Here is a 27,210-nt window from a genome sequence, read left to right as displayed (position 1 = left end):
AAAGCGGAGATAGCAAAGTATGGAATAACCGTCTATGGCGGCCAATGCTGCACAACTGCAAACAATGATGTTCAAAAGTCTATGAGAAGTTTTCATGTTATACTTATGTTGCTTAATCCACATGTCAAGGTGTCACGTCGCATGTTCACAATGTCCCAAACACAAGCAGTTTTACCAAAATATCACTAAATGAAAACGGTCTCATAAAACAAAAATGGCACACACTCAGACGTGCTCGGGCATTTGAACTGAAAAACTGTCTTCCCGCCTTGTTCATTGGTCAGCCCAGTAACAGCTCATTCATTGGCTAATACCGCACATCACGTGATGCCAACAGTGCACTAACAGACGAGTACGATTGACTAGTGAAAGTTAAAGAAAAAGTGAATCCTTATGTGGAAGACGATACGCCTTACACTTTTGTATATCTGCGGGGCTTCAACAAAGAGATGGTCAATTCACTCTGCAGTTTCACAGCCTGCTGATAAATAATCCACCTTAATAAAAGGATAAGTGCCATCCAGTAGCTATGTCTCTGTCATTCCAACAGATGGTGCATCACAAACATTAGCAGTGCTTTTACAAATCCCATCCGGAATGGCATATAACAGACACATCTGACATTCCAACAGATGGTGCATTGCAAATATTAACATTACTTTTAAGAATCCACACCAAATGAGATATAACAGATACATACCTGTACACATTGCATTTGTCAGTCCAAACAATGGCACATTGCACACATTAACACTGCCTTTATGCATCTCATACCAAATGGGATATAACAGAGACATAACGCATTGCATTTGTGATTCCAACAGATGGCGCATCACAAACATTAACAGTGCTTTTATGAATCCCATAGTAAATGGTATATAACAGGGATACATGCATTGCATTTGTCATTCCAACAGAGGGCACAATGTAAATATTAACATTGCTTTTACAACTCTCATACCAAATGGCATAGAACAGATAAATATGCATTGCAACATTCTAACAGGTGGTGTATCACAAACATTAGCACTGCTTTTACACATCCCATACCAAATGGCATATAACAGAGACATACGTATTGCATAGTGCACTGCAAACATTAAGTCTGAGATGTACGTTGATTATTTAGGTTTCAAACCATCTTAGATGGGTAGCACAGTTAGTCCCAAATATATGGATACAAATATAATATTATATAAAAATAATAATGACGGGAAGTGGGTCTGCAATTCAAATACTCATTTGCTTTTATGTGTGTTCCACTTACGAGAGTGTCTTCATTTAGTAAAAATACATGTGTTTGGGACATTTTGAGAAGTGGATTATGCCAATATGAATAATGTGAAATTTTCGAGGCTCAGTCAAAATAAGCGATATCACTATCTATCACAAGAAGGGATACCGCAACTAACGGTTTCTTCTCTTCCATCCACAGCTCTGTGATGGCAACCCCTGAGTGCCCACGATAAACAGAGATGGCCCACCCCTTTTACTCAGAGTCCTGAAGGAGTTGTCGCATTTTGGACCCGAGCCTGGTGCAGGCTACCTGACCCACAGAGAAACAGAAAGAAGGAAAGAAAGAATCCAGGGATTTAGCAATCATTGGGTGAGTGTAGCCAGTTTTCAGTTGTGCCCTTGCCCACAATCTTTCTTTCATTTTTTAAGTTACAATTAAATGGGGTTGCCTGGTTGATGACACAGCTATTTTCCATGGACTCCTCCAGTTTTTCTGATGCTTCCACACTATACTTCGCGATATATAAAGCACTAAACATAAGACATACTGATGAGGTGGGTATGAAAATGGCATGGTTTCATTATTTTGTTGGCAATTTGTGTTAACCTGAATGGTACAATATTGAAACAACAACAAAACTCTGTAAAATAAATATTACTAATATTACTGTTGCAATGCTACTACTACTGCAATCCCATACTTCATGAGACATTGAGTCTCATAAATTATAACCAGCTTGCTACCTCATGTGAACCCTCTCAAAACTGATGAAAGATTCCTCACACAATATTAATATCTAAGTATTAAATAAGGATCTTTATTAGGTATTAAAGATAATAATCAGGTAGGCCTATCAGTTTGTAAAGACAGAGCTGTGTTTTTGCAGTACATGAGATGGAGGATATCAAAGTCTAGCTCCAACGTAGTCTCTAATTAAAAACGAAACGCATAAACTACAAAATGATCACAGATCAACGGAAACAAAACCGTGTTGTATGCCGGGATTTGTATTTTTCCTTCACAACGAACGCGATTAGTCTACATGAAAAAAGGTAATTTCCCTTCTTTATTATTCCGAAAACTGAGAGTAACAGACCGCGGTGTCAATGTGATCTCAACTCATAAAAGAAACCCCGAGCAAAAACGACTACGTATCGACGGACACTAAATCCTGATGCATGTCGGTATTTGTAGTTTTTTCATCTCCACTGAAAGGCGCCTCCACTCACGTATAAACTACATCTCCCAGACGGCTGTTGGAGTAACACCTTGCTGTCGGGGTTCACGTCCTGGTAAGTTGCTGTCACATTGGTCGTGTTAACCTATTGAGTGTGGATACTGGGATTGAGGAAAGTGCAATAAGTTTTGGAAATTGTCGATTTATTTTCGTAAATGTTTCGCTTTTAATGATGCATTTATTAATCCCTTTCGGTGACATACAGAGTGCAGTTTGTTTCTGCCATGTGCTTTTCAGGTGTTGAAAGATGACGGCTTTCTTTGTTTAAATCGCCTTGCGTGACGTCGGCTGTGTCACTCGATTTATTTATTTACACGTGGGAGGGCTTCTTTGTAATTGAACTTGACGAGTTTGTATATCAGTTGGGGGCTGTCATGTGAGACGTCCGTGTGTGTGTGTTTCTAAAGCTTAGCTTGTGTTTTTAAAGTCCTTTGGACCATTTAAACCTTGCGATATCTGCCATTTCTGAATTTGTTTTACTTTTAAGGTTTTATTCAGGGAAAATGTGGCTTAATGTACCTAATTTGAAATACGGGCTTGCGTCAAGGTTATTAGTATAAGTAAATCTGATAACTACGTTGTGTTCAGTCCTCGCGTATCACTCTGGGGGTGTGAAACATGTTTGTGGGCATCATTGGGGTAAATCATATCAAGAATATGAACGAAAAGTAGTAACGACAGTAAAAAGTAAGCTGATTTGCTAGTAGGATTCCCGCATGTATAAAAATTAAAATACTTGCTGATAAGTAGAAGTAAATAAATTAAGAACCCTAAGTGGTACAAATAAAGTTCTACCTATTGTATAGTGCTGATCATATCTGTCTATCTATTCTAGAGTGCCTTTCACATCTGTGTATCCGTGTGTAATGCAGTGCATTTCATATCATTATTATAACACTTTAATATCATGTAGCTCTTAAAAAATGTGACCTCTCTCTATATCGGGTGTCAAACTCCAGGCCTGGAGGGCTGCAGTGGCTGCAGGTTTTCATTCTAACCGTCTTCTTCTTTAGTGACCAATTTTCACTGCTAATTAACTGCTTTTCCCTTAATTTTAATAGCCCTGTTTTTAAGGATTCAGTCCTCTGAATTGATTTGTTTCTCCATGAAATGGCAGCCAAATAGAAATGAGATGTGAAATGAGCCAACAGATGAGCACTGGGATTTCAAACTCCAACCAATCCATTAATGAGAAGCTGATTCTTGCTGTTAATTAAGCCCATTATTTAATTCCGTGGCCTGTTGCTGCTCTCATTCTGCCACAGCAGACATTTCCAAAACTGTTGATTTTCTGTTCATCAAAATGTTTTGGTGACCTGAGAGATCAACCTTACAGAGACCTTCACTTTTCTTTATTTTCAGATATTGTGTGATGGGCACAGGTGAGCTGGTCATGTGGCAGCTCATTTTGATTCTCGTTATTGTTTGGCTGCTAATTATAATAAGAGACAACTAAGGGGCCTGAGTCAAGTTAATTAAAACTAAAGCAAAAGAAGTTAATTAGCAACAAACACTGGTCAATAATGAAGAAGATGGTCAGAATGAAAACCTGCAGCCACTGCGGCCCCCCAGGCTTGGAGTTCGACAACTATGCTCTAGATTATAGTGCCACCTTTTTTACATGAGACAATTCTACTGCTATTTATCTGTGCTATAATTCATTTTATATCTAACTTTCTGTGTAGTCTGTCTTTATTCTCACAAAGTATAAATCTGTCTTTTGGTTGTATAGTTCCTTTCACATCTGTCAATCTGTCATGCAGGTCATTTTATGTCTGTCGTTCGTTCAGTTATAATACTGCATTTTATCTTTCTATTCATATTACAATGCCTTACAGTCATGGCCGAAATTATCGGCACCCCTGGAATTTTCCCAGAAAATGATTGCAATTACAAATGTTTTGGTATCCACATGTTTATTTCCTTTATGTGCATTGGAACAACACAAAAAAACAGAAATAAGCCAAATCTGACATCATGTCACACAGAGCTCCAAAAATGGGACGGACAAAATTATTGGCACCCTTTCAAAACTGTGGGTAAATTGTTTTATTTCAAGCATATGATGCTGGTTTGAACTCACCTGTGGCAAGAAACGGGTGCTGGCAATACAGCAATCACACCTGAAGCCAGTTAAAACGGAGAAAAGTTGACTCAAGCTTTCTGTTGTGTGTCTGAATGTGCCACACTAAGCATGGAGAACAGAAAGAAGAGCAGAGAATTGTCTGAGGACTTGAGAACAAAAATTGTGGAAAAATATCAACAATCTCAAGGCTACAAGTCCATCTCCAGAGATCTTCATGTTCCTTTGTCCACTGTGCGCAACATAATCAAGAAGTTCACAACACATGGCACTGTAGCTAATCTCCCTGGACGTGGACGGAAGAGAAAAATTGATAAAAGACTGCAACGAAGGATAGTCCGAATGGTGGATCAACAACCCCAATCAACTTCAAAACATATTCAAGCTGTTCTGCATACTCAGGGTGCAACAGTGTCAGCTCAAACTATCCGTCGACATCTGAACAAAATGAAACGCTATGGCAGGAGAGCCAGGAGGACCCCACCGCTGACACAGAAACATAAAAAAGCCAGACTGGAGGTTGGCCAAAATGTACTTGAGGAAGCCAAAATCCTTCTGGGTGAACATCTTGTGGACAGATGAGACCAAGGTAGAGCTTTTTGGTAAAGCTCATCATTCTACTGTTTACAGAAAATGGAATGAGGCCTACGAAGAAAAGAACACAGTAACCTACAGTCAAACATGGTGGAGGTTGTAAGATGTTTTGGGGATGTTTTGCTGCCTCTGGCACTGGATGCCTTGACTGTGTGCAAGGCATCATGAAATCTGAAGACTACCAAAAGATATTGGGGCGCAATGTAGGGCCCAGTGTCAGAAAGCTGGGTCTGCGTCGGAGGTCACGGGTGTTCCAGCAGGACAATGACCCCAAACATACCTCTAAAAGCACCCAGAAATGGTTGAAGACAAAGCGCTGGAGAGTTCTGAAGTGGCCAGCAATGAGTCCGGATCTAAATCCGACTGAACACTTATGGAGAGATCTCAAAATTGCTGTTGGGAGAAGGCGCCCTTCAAATCTGAGAAACCTTAAGCAGTTTGCAGAAGAAGAGTGGTCGGAAATTCAAGTTGAGAGGCGTAACAAGCTTGTTGATGGTTGTAGGAAGCGCTGGATTTCAGTTATTTTTTCCAAAGGGCGTGCAACCAAATATTAAGTTGAGGGTGCCAATAATTTTGTCCAGCCCAGTTTTTGAGTTTTGTGTGAAATGATGTCAGATTTGGCTTTTTCTCTGTTTTTTTGTGTTGTTGCAATGCACATAAAGGAAATAAACATGTGGATACCAAAACATTTGGAATTACAACAATTTTCTGGAGGAAATGGTGCATTTTCAAGGAAAATTCCAGGGGTGCCGATAATTTCGGCCATGACTGTACATATGTTAGGTATACAAATAGACATGAAAGGCACTACATATTTGTCTGTCTACAATGCAGTACCTTATCTAGTTGTTATATAGTGCCTTTCATTTTCTGTCTATCTATTGTAAAAGACAAAAGAAGGAAGAAAAGTAGTTGCAGAATCCACCCCGTATATTGGACACACTGCCAGGCAAACAAAACAACAGCACCAGAGAACTGTCTGGCTCAGCGTCCAAACAGAGACAAACAAAGAAGATGGGAAGGTGCTAGGCTTTTATAGGCAGGGGGCAGGAAGAGGCGGGTCCATAGATGCTCAAGGCGGAAGTGAGGTCAACAGAAGGCGTGGCCAGGAGGGGGTGCAGGAACTTGGAGGAGTTTTAGGCAGGTTTCTGTTCAGGTGATCTGCAGAAGAGGTAGAAGACAAGTTAGTGCACTTCGTTTTCCACCCTTGATAAAGCTCCTAGCCTGCCTCCCAAGTGCACATTTGTGACACTATCTATCTATCTATCTATCTATCTATCTATCTATCTATCTATCTATCTATCTATCTATCTATCTATCTATCTATCTATCATAGATATTATTCATATATTTTTTCTAATGCACTCCTGTAAATCTTTGCTATCCGTGGATTTGTTTAGCTGCTATTCTAAAGTGTAACCCGTTTTGTGATGCCAGTTTGTCCATAAAGAACAAAACAAAACAAAACAAAAAAAAGTTTGTCTTCTTCTAGTGAAAACGGTTTATTTGGACTTTGGAACTGTATTGTTATAGCATAAGAGTTCACATTCCAATACTGAATGGATAAATATGTGTGCAGATCATTTGTCATGCAGAAAATCATGATGGCATTCACGGGGCTTGAATACTTTTGCACGCCACTGTAAATAAATCAATGCCTCCAATAACAACAGTGTTTGCTTGTGACGTGCCATCTGTTGGAGTGACAAATGCAGTGCATTTATTTCTACATGTGTTACAAGAAGCAGTCCTATGGGTGGTGCGCCGATTTTGATTACTTGGACTTCAGCCTGTCTTAGACGGGCAGCACAGCTGGTGACACATATAATTCTTATTATTTATTTATTGTCACATTTGACGATGCGTTGGTTTATTTGCCTATTCATTTCAGTTTGTCTGAAAGATAACGCATGCACCGATGAAGCAGACATCCAGATGGACCGCGCAGACGCCTGAATGAGTGCGCTTTGAGGCTTCTGCAGGGTCTGCCGAGTAGTGACAGACATCTTCCTGGTTAGCACCCCCTGCCATTTTACAAATGGGCACCCGACACGATGGCGGATTGGTCGCAGCTGTCCGATGCTGTTGGCTTGGGACCCGCGCACTTTTGTGGAAGTGTCTACAAGTCATTCTGACAGAAAAGTCGGATAATTTGGCAGGAACCCACATAAGGTCATAATTAGATTCTCACAGCTAAAAACTGGCAAACGTTTGCATTTGGTAGAGCGCAGCCTCCTCCTCCTCGTCGCACAGATTTATGTTCAGAAGAAGCTCACAGCGGTAGGCGCCCTGACCTGATGGGCACACATGCTGACTTGGAGGCACACACAGGACTCACTTTTGCTTAATGCAGCATCATTTTCTTGTTCATTTGGATCGTGTACACTTTGATCCTAATTTTAATTTTTATTTTGTATTTCAGCAGCTCCACATCCCCGGCCCACAGCCCCCCATGTGGAGTTTGCGCATTCTCCCTGTGCCTGAGAGTCCGTGTTTCATTTAAGGAATATCCCACCAAATGATGATTATTTTTTTATATGTTACTTACCCTGCATTGTTTGTGGTCGTGTCTGAGAAAATTTTTAATCTCATGTTTTAATGGAGAATGAGGAGGAGAAAGTGCAAGATACCGTAGGCGTCAATGGGGACCACCGCTGTATAAACTGCAAACAACTTCAAAATGTCCTCGAATAGACTCTCAGTTTACTCGTGTGTGTCGGATATCCACCCCACACCCCAAACACGTGCATTTCAAATAAAATGTTTAAAGGGTGAGTTTGCTGTTTTCCAGGTTGAGGGTATTTCATATCTCATATGGCCCTCGTGCAGGTTAAGCGTTTTCTGTACATTTTTAAAAATATCCTCCCTGCACTGGTGCTTTACAATGTCAGCTAATGGGGCCCTTTAATTCACAGGCCAGGAACAGTTGGGGTGTCAACCCGGACACCCCTTTTAACACCACACAATTTCACAAAATAAACTTTAAAGAAACAGGCACTCGATGGCGCAGAAGTAGCAGCCAGGCTTGATAGAATGCAGGGGTCTGTCAGCGGGAGCACCGTCCTGTAGCAGACTGAGACACCTCAACCTGGGTACGCCTGCCATTATATGGTTGGTACTGGAAGGGGGTGTGGCTTCTCAGAGCCAAGGGGGTGTGGTTACTCAACCTCATGGGGTGTCTTGTCAGAGCTGCAGAGGAAAGAGATAAGACTGTTAGCCACAGCGCCCCCTGTCGTCCCAGAGTCTTATTGTTAGCCACAGTGCCCCCTGTCATCCTGGAGTGGTATTAGCCATAGCGCCCCCTCTCGTCCTGGAGTGGCATCGTTAGCCACAGCACCCCCTGTCATTCTGGAGTGACATCGTTAGCCACAGCACCCCCTGTCATTCTGGAGTGGTGTCGTTAGCCAGAGTGCCCCCTGTCATCCTGGAGTGGTGTCGTTAGTCACGAAAAGGGCAAACAAATAATCTTTATAAATAAAAAGATTTCATTTTTCAAAAATCCTCTGTGGCATAGCATTAAGCTCTGAGAAGCACAAGGGGCCGAAGGAAACAACAATGTAAGGCAAACAACATCCCAAAACAGAAATCCAAAGAATATTTGGAAAGCAGAGCACAGGGGTCGAAAATTCAGACTCTTTATTCGTCCATCCATCCATCCATCCTCTTCCGCGTATCCAAGATCGGGTCGCAGGGTCAGCAGCTTGAGCAGAGATGCCCAGACTTCCCTCTCCCTGGCCACTTCTACTAACTCTTTCGGGGGAATTCCGAGGCGTTCCCAGGCCAGCCGAGAGAGACATAGTCCCTCCAGCGTCCACTTCATCAAATTCACGGAACTCCTTCGCTCTGATCGACCCTCGCAGAAGTGACGCCTCCTTCCAGGCGGTTGCCATTTTATAGCCCAGGGACTGGAAGGGGGTGGAGTCAGTTGCCCTCACTGGGCAGTTGGAGTGGAGGAAGAAAATGACAAGGCGGTTAGCAGCAGCGCCCCCTCTCGGCCCGGGGTGGTCTGACATACCTAGGATGGGCTTGGAGGGGGATGCGTGACAGGGCTTTGGAGCTCCAAGTTCACAGCTGTCGCAGAGCACAACTCATAATGCTTTGAGATCAGTCATGGCGGCTCATCGTCAAGCAAACCGGAATGTTAAGAGGTTTGCTACGTATTTCACTTTTACTAATCTATTATTCCAGAGTTCTCTTCAACGATTCAAGTATGAATTTTTAAATAAATGTGCAATGTGTACTTTCAAAAAAATAAAGTATTCAATGTTGACGGGGATAATGGATAGCAATCAGCCGCTCAGCGGGCTTCCAGTGATAAACTCACTTGGCTTTATGTTGCACCGGAGGATTTTACCTGCCTGTTAAAAACAGGAACTATAGAATTTGTCTGTATATATTTGAGCGGTAAAATCACATGTTCCATAATGTGTGCCTGCACTCAGTGGATTTGTTTTATGGCGGCAAACCCTCAGAGTACCGGGGTGTCTTCATGAATAGCCTGCCGCAGTGAAGCACACAACAGGGGGCTCAGGATTTGTGTTGCTTTAGTGCCGTAGTTAAGTCGGTGGAGTTTACACGGATGGAATATAACGGGAGCGCAGAGCGTTTGGAAAGTGTGCGTCGTCCCGCTGCGTCTGTGTTGTTTGCCTGCTGAGGAGGGCCGCGCACTTAGCCGTGACCACGTCAGTTCCATGAATTCAGAAGCTGCTCACCAGCGTCTGTCACTTGGAGGAGATAAGAAAAAAAGATGCAAATAGCTGCACCTCGCGAGATACGCTCACGGAAAATAAAACGCTTTACAAAAATAAGCATTGGAATAATTGGTGGCCCAACTGCTTTTCATTCTGGTCTCCTGCCGATTTAAATTCTTTGAATGCACTGTCCGAGACCATCCTTAATGTTATTTTCTCTTCCGCAGGATGTTTGAGACATCATGCAGACAGACAGTAAGATGGGACCCTTGCAAATTTGTGAAAAAGACGATTTTTTGAAAACCGATGAGAAAACTTTAAACTGACTTGAGGGTTTGTTATGAAATATTTTTCTGGAGTGGCAGACATAGTGAAAAGGGAATGGTGGGGGGGGGGGGGGGGGGGGGGGGGGGGGGGTGCCGTTCTCAAAAAAAAAGAAAAAACAAAGAACCCCAGTGTAGGCCAGGATCTTCATGAGTCTCTCCAGGAAGAAGCTCACAACCAGCCAGCCAGTCCCCTACTACTATCTGCAGGCTCTGTCTGGCCTGTGCAGGCCCAAACACAGGCAACTGGCCATAAGTGCAAAGTGCAGCGAAAAACCCACAAATAAGGCAGAGGGTCTCCTGTCTCAGCCCAGGGCGCCTCTCTGCCTGGGGTTTAACAATCTCATTAATGTCGATTTTGTACTTTTTTTACGTATCACTGATTAGTGGTTTCTAAGTGTCAGGGTATCTTTGTGTTTTGTTCCCTGTCCTTTGTGGGTGAAACACCTCCCCCCCCCCCCCCCCACCTGCACATCACTGCCAGTAACTGCCCTCAGTCCCTTGCAGTTCATTGTGATTGCGCTTGTAGTGGTGGTGGTGTTGAGCTATCCAGTGTTTGTTGCTCTTTTTGATTTTTGTGAATTGCTGTATTTTTTGTGAAGTCTCGCTCTGCCTTTTGTGTTTTGGGACGGTGTTTGTCTTTGGAGTTGCCTAATCTGAAGGTGTCGCCCTCTGTGCTGTTCACGTTCTGCTCCCCGGAGCTTATTTGTATGCCGCGGATCATTTTTTGTATTAGTAATTCTTTTTATACACAAAGATTCTGTGTTTGCCCTTTTCGTAATTAGTGGGAGTTTTGACAGTATTTCCCCCTCTAGTGGGTGTTTTTGGGATTTGTGGGGCTTTCATGCTTGGAAATTCTCTAGTTCATAACAGAGTGTAATCACATTAACCACAAACTCCTGGTTTGTGTTGAAATTGAAAGTACGTCCCAGACTACGCTAACTAATCCTAAAGTGCTCCATTTGTGGATTTAAATAAAAATATAACAATGGGGTGCAGGTCTCCATACCAAACGCTCAATTACGTTTGATCGTGTTTCATTTTTATTCACAAAAGTGTTTTCCCAGAGGTAGTTGTCCACCTTAATAAAAGGATTAGTGTCTGTGTGTCTATCTGTGTGTCCGTGCTGTGTCTCTGTCATTCCAACAGATGGCACATCACAACATTAACACTGCTTTTGCGAATCCATAACAAATGGCATATGACAGAGACATACACATTGCATTTGTCATTCCAACAGATGGCGCATCACAAACATTAACACTTCTTTTATGAATCCCATACCAAATGGCAAATAAAAGAAAAATATGCATTGCATAGTTCACTGCAAATGTTAATGCTGAGGTCTATGTTGATTATTTAGATTTCAACTTGTCTTAGATGTGTACCACATTTAGTAAATCAATAAATGAAATAAAATATTTATTAATCCCTTGGGATTAATAAAGTATATATCTATCTATCTATATATATATTGTCATGCACTGGAGGATCTCCTTGCTGGTTCACTCGCTCGCTGTTTTCTCCTTCTCTCCCTGCAGTTCACAGTGAGAGCAGTTAGCTCCGCCCCTTCCAGATCTCCCAAGATAAGAAGCTCAAACGTCTTTTTACTAATTCCATACTTAAGATCATATAACAGAGATGTATGCATTGCATTTTACATTCCAGCAAATGGTGCCTAACAAACAATGACAGTGCTTTTACAATTCCCATACCAAAGGGCATATCACTGAGATACATACATTACATTTGTTATTCTAACAGATGGTGCATTACAAACATTAAAACGAATTGCAATACCAAATGGCATATGGTGTATCACAAATATTTTAGTAATAAAATGCATTGCATTTGTCATGACGCATCATACACATTAATAATGCTTTTATGAATCCCATACCAAGTGGCGTATAACAGAAACAAATACATTGCATTTGTCATTGCACCAGATGGCACATCACATGCATTTTTATTAATAAAATGCATTACATTAGTCATTTCAACAGATGGTGCATCAGAAACATTAACCCTAGTTTTACAAGTAACATACCAAAGGGTAGATAGATAGATAGATAGATAGATAGATAGATAGATAGATAGATAGATAGATAGATAGATAGATACTTTATTAATCCCAAGGGGAAATTCACATATAACAGAGACACAAGCATTGCATTTGTCATTCCGACAAATGGTACAGCCTAAACATTTTAGTAAAAAAAGTATTGCATTTTTCATTCCAAGAGATGCCGCATCACACACATTAACACTGCTTTTATGAATCCCATACCAAATGGTATATAACAGAAACAAATACATTGTGTTTGTCATTCCAACAGATGGTGCATCACTACCATTAACAGTTTTTACTAATCCCATGCCAAATGGTGTATAACGGAGACATATGCTTTTCATGGTGTGCTATAAACGTTAATGCTGAGGTCAGCATTAATCCCTTAGATTTTAACCCGTCTTAGACGGGTAGCACAGCTAGTTTAGCAATATGTTAGTAAAACTGCCTGCATTTGGGACGTTGTGAGCATACAACTGGATGATACGACATGTGGATTATGCAATACAAATAACGTGAGATTTTTTTCATGTATTTTTTGATATTGTTTGCTGATGTCCAATGGTGGTCTCCATAGACCCCTATTCTATCAGTAACGGTTATCTCCATTCTCCATGGAAACACAAGGTTACATTTTTGTCTTTGCCTATTAAAGTCAGAAACTGGCTGGGTTGAATCTGCAGAAGTGACCTTGATCACTACTGCCCTAAAGAGCCCTCTGAAGTGCCCCTGGTGGCTCATGGTCTCCCTGAAATCCTGGACCTCAACTCTTCTTTTTAAGGCCCCATTGACTGAAGTGTACAAGGCCCAATGTGAAGCTGGTCCTCGGAGAAAAGGCCCATAAAGAGAACTGGCTAAAATTGCACAAGTGTCAGGCACATTGACTCTCTTTGATAACAGCCTGTAACAAATGACCAAGCTTTGGCCCAGCAATGTGCACCCCCTACATCCCGGATGCTTTGTTCCCTGGCATATTGTCTGTGAAAAGGCCGCATGGCACCGGAGAGAGAGGAATTCTTGGAGTGGCTTGTGTCGGCTGGTAAGGTAACTGTCTTCTCTGATTTATTGAAGGTACGCTCCGCACGTAACTGGGGTCTGTCATCAGCTGAGATGATTTCCAGCTTCTTCATCATGGCCCTCTGGCATATCAGCACCAATAATTTCGGCTCCCTGTCTGGTAACCTGTTAGGGCTTTTTTAGATTTTGATTTGTTAGGCCGCTAAACCAAGGAATTGAAGTGAAAGCAATTAGACGTTGATAAAAGGTCAGCCGGAAAACTCTGTCTACTTTGACTGTACTGGGGGGGGGGCTTCTGTATCACTACTGACAGTCCCCCAGTGTCCTTCCAATGCATTGTCAGTTTAGCTACAATAAGATGTCCAGACAGACATCCACCATCAGTGTTGTGTTCACCTGTGCATTTTGTAGTCTGGGCACCTGCAATTCCAGGCATTTTATAGGTGGGCAGCACCGTCACCTGCAGCACCAACTGTGACTTCGCCAAGAGCCAGACCTCACTTAGATAAACCGTAACCCTGGGGTCTGAGACAGGTGGACGCAGTTTTGCTTCCCCTTACACCTGATGAGCCCCAATTAGGGTGAAACGTGTCGTGTGCTCTTTGTATTATTTGACAGGTTCTGTATCACACATCTATGATCTGCTTCTCACAAGGGAGAGGACACGGCAGATGTGTGCCAACTGGCTGACCAGCCACAAGTGTTTAGCTAATAGGTAACCACTCAATTAATCAGATTGCGATTCACACCTGTGAATATACAGTATACACACCTAGGAGTCTACAGATGAAACACAATAACAACCAACAGAAAATCTTAAATTACAAAAGCGTCGTGGAGATGTTGCTCTCCTTTAGAAAAGTGCGCCTAACTTATGAATTGTGATCTTTCACTCTGTGTGCTTCTTTATCGAGTTCTGAAGCTCCTATTGGTTGCGCTGTGCCACTCAATCCTTCACAGCTGGTCACCGCGCGGGCTCTCCTCGCCCTCTGTGTGTGCCGCCTGGGTGTGCGTTTCTGCTCTGTTCTTTCTGACTGGATTTAGCTGGATGTGATCCTCCACAAAGATCTTTCAGTTACAGTTACACCGATACTACAATACATTAGCTGGCTCTGTTCTAACAGTCTTAACAGTTCTTGCAATCAAAGTGGTTGTAATTACAGTTCTGGTATAAGCGATTCCTTGTTCCTTTCCTGGCTGGGGGTCTTGGAGGCATCTCTTAGTGTCGGACAGTTAGCTCTTGGGCTGAATTTGCTGGGCCAGCCAGTCCTGGACACATTGGCAGTCTGTCAAGATTTACTTGTCGGAAGTGATTGATTTCAAATCATTTGCCAATCTTTTCAAATCCGTTGCCAGGCCCCCAGATATCCACCACCTTCTTTCTGAGAGCTGATCCGGTCATGACGCCACCGCACACGTCAATAGCAGAGAGGACACCAGACCCTCGATATCTGCCGTTGAAATAAGGCAGTCGGGTCCATCTGCATATTCTCTGTGGAGGTTGTGATCATTGGCATCTCATCAAGGAGATCTACGATTCTAGTCTGATGGATGTGAAGTGGTGATGAAAGCCGGGGTGCATTTCCTTTTTCTGCATGACAGGTCCACAGTTTTTCTCATTTAGATTACAAACGTGAATGCGCCATGTCAGTTTGACGTGTCCTCACCTTTATCTATTGGCACAAAGATCTAATGTTTGCCTGTTCAGATAACAACAACGACAGCATTTATTTCTAGAGCACTGGCAGAGTGGTGGCTCTGAGGCTAGGGATTTGCACTGGTAATCGGAAGGTTGCCGGTTCGAATCCCGTAAAATGCCTCTACTTCGTTGGGCCATTGAGCAAGGCCCTTAACCTGCAATTGCTCCGTCCTGGGTATGACGTTAAACTGCATCCAGCCCTGCAGGGAAAAACCTGCACTCCAGTCACCATAACAAAACCTCACACTGTACCACTCCATCTGAACTGGTGTGGCGCTGAGGTGTCACCCGTTGCCTGGCTGCACTCGGGTCCTGCATTGGTTTGTCATGTGGTGGGTGCGGTGACACGCTGTATCAGCGCCTGCTCCTAACCTCCTCCTCCTTTTCATACAAATGATGGAGCTCATCTTGGAGTGCTTTACAAGATGAAGAAAGAGAAAAGAAAAATATAAAAATAAAATTAGGCAATACTAAGTAACAAAGAATAAAGTAAGGTCCATTGGCCAGGGGGGCAGAAAAAAAACAACAAAAAAAAAGAAAAAAACTTCAGAGGGCTGGAGAAAAAAAAATCTGCAGGGGTGCTGAGGCAAAAAGACCACCCAGACCCCCCCTCCCCCCCTAAAATTAATGATCTCAATCAGTCCTCATGGTTTTTAGGCTTTAGATGGAACAATTTGATGATGCTGGTCATGTGGACCTCTGGCCTCCTATGCATCAATGGAGGGACTGCACGGTGCCCTGATCAGGGGGTGGGGGCGCAGATCGTCACCACAGAAAACTGAAAAAAGTACAACAGAGAAAGTCGGGGTTAGTACGGATTGTGGAGCCATGACAAAAAAAAGATAATTCAATGTATATGTAGAGTATCAGGGTCACACTAAAATGTAGTTCTGAGAAAGCCATGTTACATCCATCCATTATCCAACCCACTATATCCTAACTACAGGGCAATCGCAGCCCACACAGGGCACAAGGCAGGAAGCAAACCCCGGGCAGGGCGCCAGCCCACCGCAGGGTGCACACACACACCAAGCACACACCGGGGATTGCCAACGCACCTAACCTGCATGTCTTTGGACTGTGGGAAGAAACCCACGCAGACACGGGGAGAACATGCAAACTCCCGGGGCTCCTAACTGCGAGGTAGCAGCGCTACCACTGCGCCACCGTGCCACCCCCATGTTACAGTAGCGGGTCTTTAGCAGTTTTTTAAAGTGCTCCACCATATTAGCCTGGTGAATTTCTTTCGGTAAACTCGTATTCCTGATTTGAGGTGCATCACAGCAGAAGGCCGCCCGCCTCACCACGTCTTTTAAGTTTTGCTCTTGGAATTCTAAGCAGGCACTCATTTGAAGGATCTAAGGCTACGATTTGGAGTGGTAAGGTGAGAGGCTTTCTGGAATATAGGACGGGATCAGATTATTGAAGGCTTTGTAAACTATAAGCAGTATTTTAAAGTCAACAGTTTCCATGGGGGTGCACTTACTTTTTCACATGACTGTGTAGACTGCTATGACCACTCAAGAGCTGAGTGATGTTGGACTTGCTGGCCTCTTTTTTCTTTTTGTTTTTGTCCAGCTGTGCTCAACGCCGTCCTTCCGAAAACGCACGCATATCACAAGCAATTAAGGCATAAAAATATCTTGGCAAAAAGCACACTGCATGTGAAATGCGGGAGAAGAAGGATGGGTGTCGGAAATTTCTTCACGAAAGCTGTTATGCCATGAATTAAAGTCAAGACTCGTTCCTCCGCCATCTGCTTCTTGAAGTTTTCAGGGTGATTGCCTATTGAGATTTTGGTAACGCATCAAATTAGCTAAGCAGATTTAATTCCACCCGTACAGCTGAAACAATTTATTTTCCCTCATGTTTCAGTTACACCTGGCAATCTGATGGGGCCTCCTAGAAGGAGCTCACAAATATCCAAATTTCCAGACTCTAATTTGAGACTTCAAATCTATTTTCCCAAGGCAGTGACAGTTATTATCTTCACAGATGCTGCCATTTTTTTTTATTCTGATAAGGAGCACACTGTGCCTGACAGCCAGAAGGTGTCGCCCTCTAGTGGCTGCCGGCTTTGCCTTTACAGTTAAATGCTATGCATTGTGGACCACCAAGGTCCAAACTGCCCCTGGAAGCAACATCAGAACCAAAAGTGTGGACTGGGAGCTTCCTGAAGTGGGTGTCCATGGCTGAGGAGCTGCACACAAGCCTGAGATCAACATGTGTAATGCCAGGCCTCAGCTGGAGTGGCGTGAAGCACTCTGGAGCAGTGGGCACGTGGAGTGGTGAGTGATGAGTCACACTTGACTATCTGGAAGGCTGTGCCTACCAGCCAGCCTTCATATCAGAAGGTGTCGCCCTCTAGTGGCTGCCGGCTTGGCCTTTACAGTTAAATGCTATGCGTTGTGGACCACCAAGGGGGCGTACCGGCTACCTTACCTGACACAGACAGGCAGACACAAGTTCAAGTCCAGCACAAGTCCAGCACACACGGTTATTCCCGTGGGGAAGTCCTTTCCCTTTGCTCCCCACTACACAAGTAGCACAGCACAGCACGCACGTTCGTTCGTTCTCTGCTGCCTCCATTCCTCCCGACTCCAATGGAGTGAGGTGGCGGCTCCTCTTATTCAACTCCTGGGATTGCACCAGGCGGCTTATTAGAATTAACTGGAATTACTCCCAGCTGTGGTGGAAGTACATTATAGGGCTCCGCAGCTCCCTCTGGAGGCCCTAACGGAATCCAACAGGACTGTACCAAACTCCAAGTCCCAGCATGCCCTTCAGAAATCTGTGGTGCCACAGCCGCCCAGGAGGGCTGCCCTCTAGCTTCCCGGGGAAGGTATTGCCTTGCTGATGCTCTATCACCTGGTCCTTCCATACAGTTGGCGTCCCGGCCAGGTAATGGCACTTACCGACCGTCACAGTGTTTAATTCCTGCCTGGTGTGACCCCCAACTGAACTGGCCCATCTGCTTGTGCTGCACATTTTGAAATCCCAACACGATCCTAATGTGCTGCGTGGGGTGGAGGTCAGTAGGAAATGTGTCTCGTGAATTTCCTTACCAGTGCCTTGTTGTGCTCCTCTGTGGCCCTGTCCCTGCTTGAAGTTCTTTTAGAAAGTCAAAAGGTGTGGTGTATGATGGTGTATGTGGAATTCAATTCAAATGATTCATCTGAGGCACCTGTTTACAAAAAAGCTGAAACACACTGCCATGCAGACTCCAGGGACAAACAGAATGGGTCACAATGAAGAGCGCAGTGGTCTGTAAGTGGATTTTTCGTTACAGTCGTTTTTACGAAGGGTCAGAAACCAAAGTGTTCGGTGATGCGGAGTGAATGTACTTACAGTTCCACCAAACACCGGGGAGCAGTCGACACAAACCACCCGGACTTCATTTCCCAACATCCTTTGCAGTCTAGGGCTGGGGCGGTCCTTTAACTGTGATGGATGGGTGGTGGCACCGCCTCTTGGAGGATTCACTCACATGATCACAAGATCCTATCCTCACATAAAGAAAGCAAATAAACCAAAAAAAAGAAGTAAAACTGATATAAAATAAATGACTGCACAAGTACAGTATAACAAACGATGAACGATAATAAAAAGACAAAAGAAAGCCCTTTAAACAGGAGAGGAGTGTAACAAAGTGCAGCTCGACAGCAAGCGAGTACAGGATTAGAATGCAGGGTGGCGAATCCTTGAGGCAGCAACACTACCCGCTGTGCCACCATGCCACCCGTGATTGAGAAGCATTCTGTGGCATCTGCTTATGCCCATTGGGCCTGAAGTCACAAAACATTTTTTATTATTTCACAGAATTTTATCAATATTTACAGAATAGTGTGAGTTGTTGGATGGGCTTGGCATGCTCTGGTTTCGTAATGTAACTCACAGATATTTTTTACATCTTTGGCGTCGCGTCGAATTATAAGGGGTTGGGCACGGCGGCACATTGGCTATGGCTGTCATCTCACAGTCAGGGTTTGAATTCTGACCCGGTTGCTGTGTGTGTACAGTTTAATGTGCTTTGCTTTATGTCTTTGAAACGGACTTTCTTCCAAAACTGCAGCAGTGCGGGTGGAGTGGGTGAGAGATTCGGAGGAAAGCTGGCCTTTACTTCCAGTACCGAAGATCCTGACATGCCAGTGCCATACCATTGCTTTTTCAGTACTGGTACAGCACACATCCCTCATACCAGCCTCTGCGTGTCACACACACGCTGCATCCCCACAGTGCTTGGACTTCACTGAAGGCTGTGTGAAGTTGTATTGCGCTCAGCTCGGACTCCTTTGCATTGTTCGGTGTGAGAAAATGAGCCCATGGAGAGGCGGGCGAGTTTGGCTTATTTCTTTATGAAAAGGCGGATTCTTGCACATCTCTCTTATGCACCGCGTGGCCACCGTGAACAGAGGCAGTCAATCCAGCTTCCCTTTCGCCCCATGCAAGGTTAACCCCATTGTGGCCCATTGCTTAAATTGAAAGGAAAAAAAAAATGTGCCGTGCCGTTAACGGAGGCAGGTGGAAATGAATTTAATTAAAATGTTTTTGAATTAGACCTAATGCATTTCTTGTGTGTATGGAGCCCTCAGGCATGATACACAGTGAGCGCAGGAACAGGAGAATAGTCTCTTCCTTCAGCGGGGAAAAATTCAATTTGAAATGAAGGTGATAATAAATGAAAAAAAATCCTCTCCCTATGTATCAAAGTAGCTGTCTGCCATTCACTGGCTTTCCAGATACTTTCTGGCTCCCCTGCATTGAATTTAAAATCTCAGCACGAAGACATCCGTCCATTTTCTAAACCCTTGTTTCCCTTTAAAGGCCCATGAGGGCAGCATTGGCCATCTCAGGCTGGACGCCGGTCAGCTCAGACAAAGACAAACCGCTACTGGGACAAGTTGAGAGTCCCAGGTCAGCCTTTAAGGGGTGTTGATTGGTGTCGGAATACGTCTGTTATGCCACTTCAGAGCCCCAAACAGTTCCAAAAATGCCCACTAGAGGGGGAAACGCCTTTAAAAGCTCTGGCTCATAACACATTGGGCCACCTGGAATGTTTATAAATATTAAGATTTATTAATAGACAGAAAATAATTTGAAGCTCAGTGGAGCACAAAAGGCAAAAAGGAAATGTTAGAAAAGACCAAGGAAATCTGAGGAGAACAGACAGCCATCATGAAGTTCAAGGTGAAGTAAAATAGAGAGCACAGGAAAATCACAAAAGTACAGAAAATCACAGCAGTGACTCAAGCGGACTCACCACACCACGAGCGCATTCAGATGAACCTGCATGGAACTCTGGGTTAGCTCCGCCTTTATGGGGCTGAGGGCAGGCCCTTCTGGTGATGGGCAGGTGGCCCCAGCTCTTGGTGAACCACCCCTAAATAACACAAGGACATAAACACTTTGACAAATGAGAGGAGACCAATCATCCGAATCGAGCCTGTTTGTTTAGCTAATAGCTAAGCTGTCTGGAAAAAACAAACAAACATTATGGCCTGTAGGGGGCACCACTGAGCTACAAACCCCAGACACAATTGCACAGGGAATGTTTTTGATGTAACAAAAGTACCTCTCCAACCACCCAGGACAAACAAATCCTGTCCCTTTTCTTTTCATTGTCCTTTTCTCTTTACTCCTCCAGTGCTGTTCTGCTCCTCTCCTGACTCAGACTTTCAGATGCAGGTGAGGCGGCTTTTTTTATGGAGGACCTGGGAGCACTTCTGATGCCACTGCACTGTATAGTGGATGCACTTCCAGCCCCCCCAAAGTAGGTACAGTGTCTCCTTACAGCATCCAAGTGTCCCAGTCAGGAATACATGTCCCAAAATGTCAAGCTGGTGTACCGCTGGGAGTTCTACCACAGCAATGCTGCTATCCTGTGTTAAGGTGGGATACACGGCCCTCTGTTGTTATGGCCTCCCAGCTGGGAAAGGTACCAGCAACCAACTTGGCCAATATGCCTGTTCAACCACGTCCTTCCACGATAATGGTTTCCCAGCTGGGCAAGGAACCATCCATTCTGGAACATAACACAGGCACTGATATATAGACAAAGATACAATGTATCTATTTATTTAAAGAACTTCTGTAAAATGACAAATTTACCCCAGGGGACAAATAAAGATCGATCTATCTATCTATCTATCTATCTATCTATCTATCTATCTATCTATCTATCTATCTATCTATCTATCTATCTATCTATCTATCTATCTATCTATCTATCTATCTATCTGAATGGATTAAGGAGGTTAAGAAATGGTTGGATGGCCATCGTGATAATAATTTGATTTGGTAGAAGGACAGACAGATAGACAAGCTAGGAGTGTATTTGTCATATTAAACGCACACACCGTGCTTTGAGAAGATGGCAGTCACCCTGCTCACCTGTGACATCTTCCCGTGCCAAGGCCAAGCCTGTATGCTAAATGGATGCTTCTGCACGGCGCCTCTTGGTTTCGACTGAAATAATGAAGCTCCTTGTCATGCAAATCCGTTTAAAGTGTGCCTTGCTTCTCTAAACTGTTTCCATATCTCTCTTATCCTGCCGACTACACTAAAATCTATCTATGTATTTTATATCTCTGCCTGTCTGTCTGTCTGTCTATAACAATCCAAAATGAACAAAAATCTATAACAAGGGTTTAAACATCACTTAGAGGAGGAATCCCAAGTGAAATATCAGAATGTGAAGTAAACCTGCAGGTACAGACAAGAACCTGAAAGTCCTCCTAGGATCAGCTTGTACAGATCAATAAGCTGTTTGGGTTCCCATCTTGCTCAGACTTCACGATACTCCACTTTACGGTGCCTGCAGACCCCTAGCCGATATCCAAATGTGCAGCAACAGCGAACAACAGAATCTGTCGATGTGTGCCTTTGTTTGGTGATGTCGATGGTCGAGCTGATCGAGCTTTGTTTGTTCCACTCGTTCTTCCCTTGTTAGACCTTTCTACCCCTTCATAAACTTTTCATTGAGACTTCCGTACCGAACCGACATCCTTTGGTGAACCTCAGCAGATTTCACTCCCTCTGCGCAAGGAAATCTCACTACGGCATATCGTTCTCCAGTGCCATGAACCCGTCCGTGTTCGTTTGATCTTGGCTTCAACTAGACTAACGGCAGAGCGCTGCTCTGTGTGTGTTTCAACTACCCATAAGCCATCGCAAACGCCTTGTATTGCGTCAGCTTCTATCCGTTGCAGTTACCTTGTCATTTTCAACTTGCCTTTAGGTTTTCACTTCCCGTCATACAGATCTGTTCCCATCATGTTCTAGAAACATCTCCAGGAGAATTAAAGCAAACGGGATGCACCTGAGCACAATCTGGAGTGGTGCAGCAAAGGATCTGAGTACTCCTGTGAGGGGGAGATTTCCCAGTAGAGTCCAGCTGCAGACCACCAGAGCTCTGCTCCGTTGAGGAGACTGTTGCTTTGCGTTACACCTCAGTGACACTACGTGATACGCCTGCTTCCATTATGGTTAAGATTATGGTAGTGGAAGGAGTTATCTGACTCACGTCAAGCAAATCAAATGACAAAAATGTCTTATTGGCTGCCTAATCATGGAGCTGTGAAGGTCTGCAGCTGGACCCTTCTCAAGATTTCCTGATTTTTAAGAAACTTGCAAACCTTACATATCAGTAAAAATGAAATTCTACAATGTGGCAACAATTTACCTTGGAAGCCATAGAATTAAATCCCAAGTTTTACGATCTGCTAGACTTGGCTTCCAATTACCAAACTGGTTGGAATGAAAACCTGCAGGTGCTGTGGACCACCAGGACCGGAGTCAAGTGCCCCCTGCTCTGCATTGTTTTACAGTGTTGCCAAATCTTCGACTGAGTGATTTCCTGCGGTATCACCAACGTGTGCTGCATGGACCTTTCCTTACGGAATGTTTACAATGATGTTGTTCTTTTTAAACTTGAATTCTTCGGTACTTGTGTTTCTGTCTTTACGACTTGGCAGGTGAGGTGATTTGCTCAAGGCCACCTCGTGAATCCGCGCCAGTAATTGAGTCAGTGGCCTTGTGCTTTTCGGTCCTAAGTCGCGCCAGCTTGGCCACATGTGTGCACTCTTGTAATGTCCTAAAAGTGAATGGCGGGGCCTTTTATGCTGCTATGCATTTTGAATTCATGACTTAAAAAGTGAATTGGCCATCAGAACGCGAGAATCTTGGCCCATGTGGTGCCTCCAGTCCTTGTTATTGTGTGACAGAGCAATCCGAATGACTGACGGATTCGAAGATGCAGGATTTATTAGCTTGTTGTGTAAAAGACCGGGCTGCAGAACTGAAATACTATTGTGGCCTTCATTAACTTTGACTCGGTCGGTCCAGGGAAGCCGAGCGCAGAGAATTAGGATGTAAATCTGCTTTAGCGGAAACAGCTTTTGATGGCTGGAATTGAAAGGCGGCAGTACGTTTCAAGAATGCTTGTGTGTCGTGTGCAGCCAAATCTAGGACGTTGCCATCCTGCGACCCTCCGTTATTGTAGCGCCTGTCTGTCCAGGTGGTTCGGTGAGATTTTCAGGGCCTGTGATTCCAAGGGGCTCAGGTAGGACTCCAATATGTTGTTCTTTATTTTAATATCCCCTCCCCATTTCGAGGAATTGCCCCCAGGGGACAACTCTTCCCCGAACTCTTTACCTGCTGCTTAGTCTCGTGGGGAGCCAGACGTGATTCTGAAACAATGAAAACATGTGTGGGAGACAAAAGGGAGTTGAGAATAGCGGCGAAATCCTGTGGGGCTTCTCCCTGAAACTCCAGCCCCCAGTTCCTCCAGTCTGTGCATTTTAACCTCCTTAGCGTGTGACCCGAGCTGTAAAAACAGCTAAAAGCTTTAGTCCTGTCCTGAGCGTTACTCGGGCAATTGGATAGACGCGTCTCACGTAAGCATTAGACCCCAGGATCACTTGGCCTGTAAAAGTGCCAACAGCGTTAGTGCCGAGTGTTGCTCATGAAACGTTGTAGGCGTGTCTTGTGTAAGCGATAGGCCCGAGTGTTACCTGGGCAAGGGTGTGAACTCTGATTCTTAGCGTAATGAGAGAAGTCGCAAAATCAACCAGAATGTTCAGGCAAATTATAGAAAAAAAAGATTTAAATCCGTTAAGTCGTTCTCTCATTTACTTTCTAAGCAGATGTAAGATACGCCCTGAGGCTGGCGTGTGAGTGTGGAGGGCCCTGCCTCTCCCGCCCCTCGGCCCGCAGCATCTCTCTCGGATTTGTGCAAATAAATCGGTAACACAAGCAAACTCTGATTGTTGGTGCAATGGGAGAAGTCGCAAACTCAACTGGAATGTTCACGCAAATTATAGAAAAAAACCCGATCTAAATCCGTTAAGTAGTTCTCTCGTGAAAAGCAGACAGACAGACAGACGTTGGATTTTATAGATTGTGGCGAGTGGCTGGGGGCGGTACCCAGCCGGGATGCCCGGAAGGACCAGAAGAGGGACTACGTTAAACGTTAACATTACACAAAGTTATTGTCTGTCTGTTATACCTGCATTGTTATCACTCTTTAATTTAATATTGGTCTTTATCAGTATGCTGCTGCTGGAGTATGGGAATTGGGATTAATAAAGTATCTATCTATCTATCTATCTATCTATCTATCTATCTATCTATCTATCTATCTATCTATCTATCTATCTATCTATCTATCTATCTATCTATCTATCTATCTATCTATCTATCTATCTATGCCTCCTCCGAACCATGAGAGGCCAGCCACCCTGGTTGGTATGGGGACCATGGGAACAGAGCAGGGAAGCTCAACCCGATAGGGGCCCACCGCCAGGGGGCGCCCAAATGCCTGAAGAACCCTGACCCTCAGCACTTCCGCCACACCCGGAAGTGCTGGGGGTAAGAAGACCAGGGACACCCGGAGTGCTTCCAGGTGCCCAGCTGGCACTTCCGCCACACCAGGGAGTGCCGGCAGGAGGTCGTTGGGAGGCACCTGGAGCATGTCCATGTAGATATAAAAGGGGCCGCCTCCCTCCATTTGATAGCTGGAGTCGGGTGGAAGAGGATGAAGCCTGGAGGAGAGGAGAGGAGGCGGTCAGAAGGAGAGGCATTGAGGAAAGAGTCCTGAACTAAAGGGTGATTGGTGCGGGGCACTGGGTTGTGTACGGTTTACCTTGTTGTAAATCAGCGTTTCTCAACCTTTAAGTATTTGCGACCCGAGTTTTCATAACAGTTTTAATCGCGCCCCCCTAACGTTTTTTTGAAACCCTAATAAAATTTATTCGTATATTTTTTGCTGCTGATACACCGCTTCTAGTTTAAAATTTTCCTACAAATAGTGAAATTACGCCACATATGGCAACATTCGCACCCCCTTTTTTTGGGGACGCGCCCCACAGTTTGAGAACTGCTGTTGTAAATAATATTGTAAATAAACGTGTGTGGTGATTTAAACAATGTCTGCCTGTCTGTGTCCGGGCTGTTCCCCCACAAGATATATATACTAGCTCTCCCCCATGACTCCGGCCACGTAGTAGTGACACAGGACAAACTTTAAAAATCAATAAACAAACAGGTATCTAGCTAGCTAAGTGGAGGCGAGGTGCGCTCCAACATGTGGCGACAGGTCGAGTGACTCAGAAGGAGGCTGGCGTGTGAGTGTGGACTGCCCCGCCCGGCTCCCCACTCCTGACGTCACGCTTCCCCCCACCCTCGGCCTGCAGATTCTCTCTCAGATTAGCGTGAGTATATCGCTCCTGCAAGTGAACTCTGATTCTTAGCGTGATGAGAGAAGTTGCAAAATCAACCGGAATGTTCAAGCAAATTATAGAAAAAAAAACCTGATCTAAATCGGTTAAGTAGTTCTCTCATAAAAAGTGGACTGACAGACGAGACGCTGGATTTTATAGATATAGAGATGTCATTTTTCAAGCCAAAAAAATGCAACACTTTTTACGTGTTTTTCTCGAGAAAAAATGTTAACGCTAAGGAGGTCAAACTCCATGCTGCCGTTTCAGAATCAAATCCAATAAAATGTGCGGCAAGCTGCGGTGCCAAAGTGCTCTACCAAGTTCTTTTTGTTGTTTTTTTTTTTTTAAGGAGAGCCTGAACTCCCGCAGTTTTAAAGCTGGATGGGACCAAACCTGACACTTAACATCAAATTGTTTATTTCAGGGAGAGAGCAGAAGATTCGACGGCGAGAGGAAATCGAAAGCTAACGCTGCTGTCATCCATCCGGGAGCTCAGTAGCACAAGGTACGTGAAGCTTAAGTGTGACAGTGGAGACAGACGGAGACCACCACAGCTAGTGGGCTCCACGTGTGTTTGCCTCCGTCTGCTCCAATATTTTTCTGCCATATTAGTTTTTTTGACGTAACAACAGCAAATCGAGTTGAGATGAGTATTGTGGTCTGTGGGTGTCTTACGTGTTAAAACGCCACGGCTCTTTTGTCACAGCGCATTTGCATTTCCAATAACACAGTAAAGTTATTTGTTTAGACGTGCAGTCAGAAGGTGGGTGTCGTCAGGCAAATTTGTTGATTCCGGTGTGTAGAGCCCTGAAATCGTCCTCTCCCGTGGTTCTTCGTTATCCGCTCTCTTCTGACGGGGTGTGACACTCCGTTCACTTCATATTTTCATGAACATGGCTGCTTGTTCTTTCAAGCTCACCCTCGACTCCTGTTCTGTCGTCGTAGCGCTGAACAAGCAGCGAATGCACACGGCACCTGTGACACAACTTAATCGTCAGTGGTTACCACTCGTCCATCGATGCCATCGAATTCCATTGTTTCATCTGATGCTACCCTCGCATCAGGTTATGTTTCCTTTTAACACGTACTGAGTGCTTTCTGCACACTTGGAGGGTTTTTTTAGGGAACTTTTCAACTGTTTATCATAAATGGAAGCAAGCTGTCTGTTGGACTGGGTTAACGGGAGTCTATCCAGCAGAGGGCGCCAGCTCCCTGGTTGGAATAAGTTCTTTTGTAATTGGGGCGTGTTACATAACCTGAAACTATTGTGGAACGAGCCCCGGACACAGACAGGCAGACATGTTAATTTGCACCACCACACGTTTATTTACACTACTATTTACAAAGTATTGTGCCACACAAACCCCACTCTCCCCCAAAGTCCAGGCCAACCACACTTTGCCTTCTTCGGACCGCCTCCTTCTCTCTTTCTCTGACCTCGTCCTGCTTCCACCTGACTCCAGCCTCGAATGAAGGGAGGCGGCCCCTTTTATTCATACCCGGATGTGCTCCAGGTGTGCACCGGCAATCTTCCACCCGA

General features: G+C 44.3%; 1 long non-coding RNA gene across 1 annotated transcript in view; it reads left to right on the top strand.

The window, feature by feature from the left end:
• Positions 1-2,165: 2,165 nt before the first annotated feature.
• LOC127526215 (uncharacterized) overlaps positions 2,166-27,210 on the top strand; it is a 106,693-nt gene continuing 81,648 nt past the window's right edge. The window contains exons 1-2 of the long non-coding RNA XR_007933853.1: positions 2,166-2,529; positions 26,095-26,175. This is a non-coding gene — a long non-coding RNA (uncharacterized LOC127526215). The remainder of the gene's footprint in view (positions 2,530-26,094; positions 26,176-27,210) is intronic.

This window comes from Erpetoichthys calabaricus, chromosome 18 (assembly GCF_900747795.2).
Source record: "Erpetoichthys calabaricus chromosome 18, fErpCal1.3, whole genome shotgun sequence".
Lineage (NCBI taxonomy): Eukaryota > Metazoa > Chordata > Cladistia > Polypteriformes > Polypteridae > Erpetoichthys > Erpetoichthys calabaricus.
Note: the sequence above shows the minus strand (reverse complement) of the source record. Positions and strands in the feature narration are given on the sequence as shown.